The sequence below is a fragment of the Cololabis saira genome, chromosome 13, assembly GCF_033807715.1.
Source record: "Cololabis saira isolate AMF1-May2022 chromosome 13, fColSai1.1, whole genome shotgun sequence".
NCBI classification, from domain to species: Eukaryota; Metazoa; Chordata; class Actinopteri; order Beloniformes; family Belonidae; genus Cololabis; species Cololabis saira.
This window is the reverse complement of record NC_084599.1, coordinates 16,454,144-16,460,143: the sequence shown is the minus strand read 5'-3', so window position 1 is coordinate 16,460,143 and position 6,000 is coordinate 16,454,144.

Below are 6,000 nucleotides of genomic sequence, written 5' to 3'. Positions count from 1 at the left end.
TATCCTCTAGATCAGGAAACATGGATCAAGAATAATGTAAAAGGTATGGTCCTGTTCAGAGATTGGCTTTGAATCACTGTGGTGGCCGCAGCACACCAGCCTTCGGGTTTCTTTTTTGTTGTAAGCTTTTTTTAAAAAAAAAAACAAAAAAAAACAATGTAGGAAAGACAGCAAGAATAACTGGAGGTTTTTATTATTAAACTGCCAGATTGACCACAACTGTGTCCTAAGGAACTGCAATGTGAGCAATCATACACAGAAAATGTAGATCTCCTAATTTACAAATGGCCTAATTATTGTGACACCACGAAGCTTCAGTTCAACCTCTCCATCGTTTTCCTCTAAACATTCATGTCAACCTGTCTGTCGTTTTCCTCTAAAGTTTGACCAACAAACTTGTTTGCGTCAATGGTGGGATTTCCTGCCAGTGTCTTATCAGCTAGATCCTGAAACAATGGACACTGCCCCCGCAACTTTCTGAGCTGGACGTGTTCGAGGGGGTTAATTTGGGTGCTGCAGTCCTTCTCCCGGCGTTCCCCTTCTGAACAGATGTCTTTTTAATGGGCTAGGCTCAAACAAACTGGATAACAGTAAGTGACAGAATGGCTTATTAAATACAATTATAGTTATAATAGTAGGGTTCCATCTAATATAAGCAGCTGCAACACTGTACCTGCTTATGATTAGTCAGTCCTGTGGTACAAATACACCAGGCAAAACGGTTAAATTCGGTTCAGAATAGAATAAGAAATACCTCAGAATTGAAGTCTGGATGCAGAAAGTGGACTCTAATTCTGTATTTTGCTCAAATTCAGGCCGTCATAAAAATAATTATTGTGGGTGTTTGACTAATTGTGCCCACAGCTTTACTTGGCAAAGCTCCAAACATTTAAAACCTGACTGAATTTGGCAACAAATACTGGCCCGGTTCACATAATACCAGCTGATCATCAAAGGGCGACCGCGGTAGTCAGAAGCCTGCTGTGTTGGTCCTTTTTTAATAAGCCGGATACAACAAAGCATCAGTGCTTTATAGTTTAGCCATGATGTTTTCATAACCTCGACCAAGAACTTCAAATTCCTAACACAAACCAGCTACATTATTATACAGAACAAAGAAAAAGGTTGATCAAGACTGAATGAATGAAAAAAATAAGCAGTGATAAACCATCCCCTTCTTGCGGACGTTGGGTGACAACCCCCCCCCCCCCCCCCCCCCCCCCCCCTTTCCTTCGACCTCCTTACATGGTCTGTGCGACTTGATAAGTGAGCAGAGTACACTGAATTTCCTGTTGGCGTTTACTGTTGGTGAGCCGGGGATATTTGGTAATATGCAGCTGCATGGCAGGTCTGTGCGCCTACGGAAGGTGGAGTGTACCAGAATGTGACAAACGTGAATGTACTGTGGTGGAAGTGTTAAATGACAGTGATTGATTACTGAGCAGAATTGCCCGTCACAGACGCAGGGGCCAGAGCTGTTAGGGGGGATAGGTTGGAGGATAAAACAACCTTTGAAGACCATTTGATGGAAAGAGGTAAAACTTTCATAGCTGAAGCGAACTCAACAACAACAAAAAAAGACAAACAAGTTTGAAGGAAATATCTATCCATCTTTACTTTCTTGGCTTTTGGCACTGATGTTGACAAAGCGTCCTTAGGTGTAACAGTCTATGAACTAAATTAAATAAGTGTTGCACACTTAAAGAGTGTTTTCTTCCCTCCACTCCAGCAGTCTAACCTGAGCGATTCTGTAGACGATCAGCGGTGTAGACTTGATATAACACAACCTTTTATACAGCAAAATCAATGACGGAAGGTTTCAGGCAGTATTATAGGACAAATAGCATAGCATTTACACAAGTAAATCAGAGTAATGACATTTACCGGTAATTAAAAGTGATTCAACTGTTAAAAGTAGAGATGCACTGATCTGATATCAAAGTTGGATATCAGACCTGACATTTTCCAAATAGTTTGAATGAGTATTTATTAATAGGAAAATTATTTCTGTCACTTTAAATCTTTGTGTGAAGTACTTACTATGATCTTCACCAAATCACAATATACTGTAGTTCATAATATATTGAAATAAAACAAAACCCAATTTAGTTTTTTGTTAGTTTAGTTTCCAAATTAGATTTAGATTGGATTAGATTAGATCTTTATTGTCATTGTTGTATAACAATGAAATTAAAATTGCCATCAGTCAGGGCTAAAAAAATAAATAGATAATAAATACTATGGTATATAAAATATTTAAACACAACATAAAATAAAACAAATAACTGATTAAAAATAAATAATTAAAAATGGCCTACACATGCACACAATCCTTCATATCAGTTACAGTTTGTTTTTGAGTAGATTGAGTTTTGTTACAGCTGTAGGATAAAAACTGTCTCTAAAATGGGTTGTTCTTGTTTTCATTGCTCTGTACCGTGTACCTGGAGGCAACAGTGCAAACAGAGAGTGTCATGGGTGAGAAGTGTCCTTTGTGATCTGTTTTGCAGATCAAAAAGTCCTCTAGTGAGGGGAGAGGGCAGCCCATGTTTTAGTAGAGCCTTCCTTGGAGCCAGCTGATATACCACACACAGATGCAGTACGTCAGCATGCTCTCTATGGAGAACTTGTAGAAAGACACCTGCAGTTTGTCCTTGAGACTGTACTTCCTGAGGACCCTTAGGAAGTACAGTCTTTGCTGGGCCTTTTTTGTCAGCCCAAAGGTGTTCATTCCACGTGAGGCCCTGATTGATATGGATCCCCAAGAAATGGAAATCAGCTACCCTCTCCACACAGTCTCCCACGATGGTTAGTGGTCTAAGGTCCATTTTTTTTCTTCCTGTGATCTATTATGAGCTCTTTTTTCTTTGAGGTGTGGAGGAGTAGATTGTTGTCCCTGCACCACACTGACAGCAGCTCCACCTCACCCCTGTAGGAGGACTGGTCGCCTTCTGGGATGAGCCCCACCACTGTGGTATCATCAGCAAACTTCACAATGGTGTTACTGTGATGGGCAGAGGTGCAAGTCATGTGTGTACAGAGAATAGAGCAGGAGGCTCAACACACAGCCCTGTGGAGACCCAGTATTGAAGCTGAGGGCAGAGGATGTGTGTTTCCCCACCCTCACTCTCTGCTGTGGACAGGTCAGGAAGCTCTTAATCCACATGCAGGTGGAATGAGGGAGACCCAGGTCCCCTAGTTTGTCAACCAGTCTGTGAGGGAGGATGGTATTAAAAGCAGAGCTGTAGTCCACAAATAGCATCCGCACAGCACATCCTGCTGCTCCAGGTGTGACAGAGCAGCATGGAGGGCTGTGATCTATTGGCTTTGTACACAGCAAAAAGTCCAGTGTTGAATTAACTCCCACAGAGTCAATTTCAAGTTCCTTTTTTTCTCACAAAACAGAGTTAAAGTAACACTAAGGGATTAGACAAATAACACTGCTCAGAGTTAGATTTTTACTATTTGGGTAGTGTTGATTTCACTCCCTGAAGTGTCAAGTTATCAACACTGAAAAAATGAACAAACAAAATCATTTTCAAAAATTTATTTTGCTCCCCTGCAGTCAAAATACACCTGAATTAAAGCATCACAAATGAAGCTATAATGTAACAAGATTCATCTGAAACATTGTATGAATTTTGAATATCAAAGGGTTGATGAAATTTAAGCTCAGACATTTTTATGATACACCTGTCATCACTTCATAATACCGTACTCTGAATGCATGGTGATGGTCATCAAAATTCTCTGTGAGTAGCTTGTTTGTCAGGAAAAAAAAGTGATCTTCTATCAAAAGTGTATTACTTATTTGACAAAAGACTGGCATGTCTTATTCCATTGCACTACAGATAACAAGTCCAGCTGTATACTCTACCATCAGCTTTGACCCAACTATTTGAGAAAACATCTTTTGAAAAGATAGTTTCAAGCATTTCATTTTTGACTACATTCTCATCTTTGAGAGAGAAAGATTTCATTGGCCCATACTCTATTTTTTAGATTGAAGGTTTCCCAGTGATGAGCAATCTGATGTTTTTTAGCTAGTGATTTGGTTATATTTTTGACATTTTTAAAATAATCTTTAAACAGCTTGTTTTTGGCTTCAAACCTCATAAACCTCATAAACCAAGGGGCCATATACCTTATAAGGGGCCAGTTTTCCTTATAGAAGACGGGTAATGGATCATAAAATGATGCTTAGGTATCAAGTTTCTATGTGGATACAAGGGCTTAAATAGTTTGTGGTGGTCAACAATCAAATGCTTTAAATATATTGTCATACATAGAGTAAGAGCAGATGAAAAAACCATGTTCATTATTTGAAGTAACGACATTAACAAATTCCAGTTTTTGTTTCCTGCAGAAATAATGTCACCAAACAACAGTGGGATGTTTTTCACAAGACACAACGTCTGAATAGAATTCAAACCTATGCCATTACCAGCACTTTCCAAAATGATCTTTGTGGGATGGTTTTTTCATTCTAAAAATCCATAATCAAAACCATAAATCCTGGAAAGCAAGTCCTGTTCTTAAATTGTTGTGTGAGATAACCAAAAAGCAACTTGATGTCCATCATCACCATTTAAATCAGAATGTGTTAAAATTACACTTTGGGAGTGGAAATCAACTCCTAAACGTTTAACCCTGAAATTTCAACTCTCCAGTTTTTGCTGTGTTGACAAACTGGTGGGGATCAAAGTGTGTTTATAGATTATCTTGAGGTTGACAGTTGTCAATACTGATTATTAGGAAATGTCCAATAATAACTGATTTATTGGCCACCTCTTATATATTTTTCTGTTTGTTTCTGTTGTGAGTTGAAAGAGCCAAAGCGAGGTCTTTTGGTTCTTCTCTTTTTGTTGCTACAGTTCATACATACTTCCTTGAATGGATGTATAGCAACTCTGTGATGTCTGCTGAGGTGGCCACTGCGCAACAAAACAATCTAAGTATATAAAAAAAACAACTGTTGTGGCCACTATGCATGAAAGGGTTAAATTTGCCTCCATGCTCAGATAACTCATCCTGTGACTAATTTGTCAGAGCAACATCTATCCAGCCTTGGGAATACTGCTTTGAATACCTGAGGCATTCGGGTCAATGTGTCCTGCCCTGGGGCACTTTGGCATGTGATGGAGCTTGAAATGATCCTCTGACCTTCCAGTTGGACCCACGGCACCATTCCTGAAAAACAAACATGGTCATTTTAAGTAACTAAACTAAGAGCAGTGATGCCTAAGACTTTTGCACAGGACTGTAGATGAATTCCATCTTATTTTACAAAGTTAGGAAAGTAATGTTTAGGTCAAACCTAAACCCCTTGTTTCAACAATCAGTCAATAAAAAGGGAACTGACCACATCCAGACAAACTTGTTTTCAGTCAATCGTCCGAATACTTTTGACCCCCTGAAAAGATACTTTGCACAAAATGCTATTTCTGAATCATTAATGTCATATTTGACTTGATTGTTTTACTTGAACTCTATTACAGTGACTTTTAAAAAGTCAAAAATTGCTAAAACTTTGCTTTACTATACCTAACTTTAGGTGTGCCATTACTGTGGGCCCTAGGTTTATTTTGCATTTGTAAAAGTGAAAATTTTGTGAACTCCTAAATTACAACAAAAGCGGAGATAACATGTGCAACTTGTGACAGCTGTCTTCAGACATGACGATAAGTATAAAGATCTTAAGCGGTTAACTGTATTCATACATTTTAGCATATCAAAATGACATGTGGTAATATAAAATGAAGATTAAAAAAGAAACAAAAAGTTGAATTGGGAATTCAATATACACAATTTTATTTACATTGACACATGTAATAACAACACATCAGATTTACACAATAACTCTAAAGCTTTTGACAAATATGCAGCAAAATGCAGGAAACCCTTCAAAATAGTAGAAGCAATGAAATGAAAAATAATCTCCATTTTTGGAAGAAATCTCCTTCCTTGTAAGAGAATTTAGTAGTATCATAATAGCTGAAA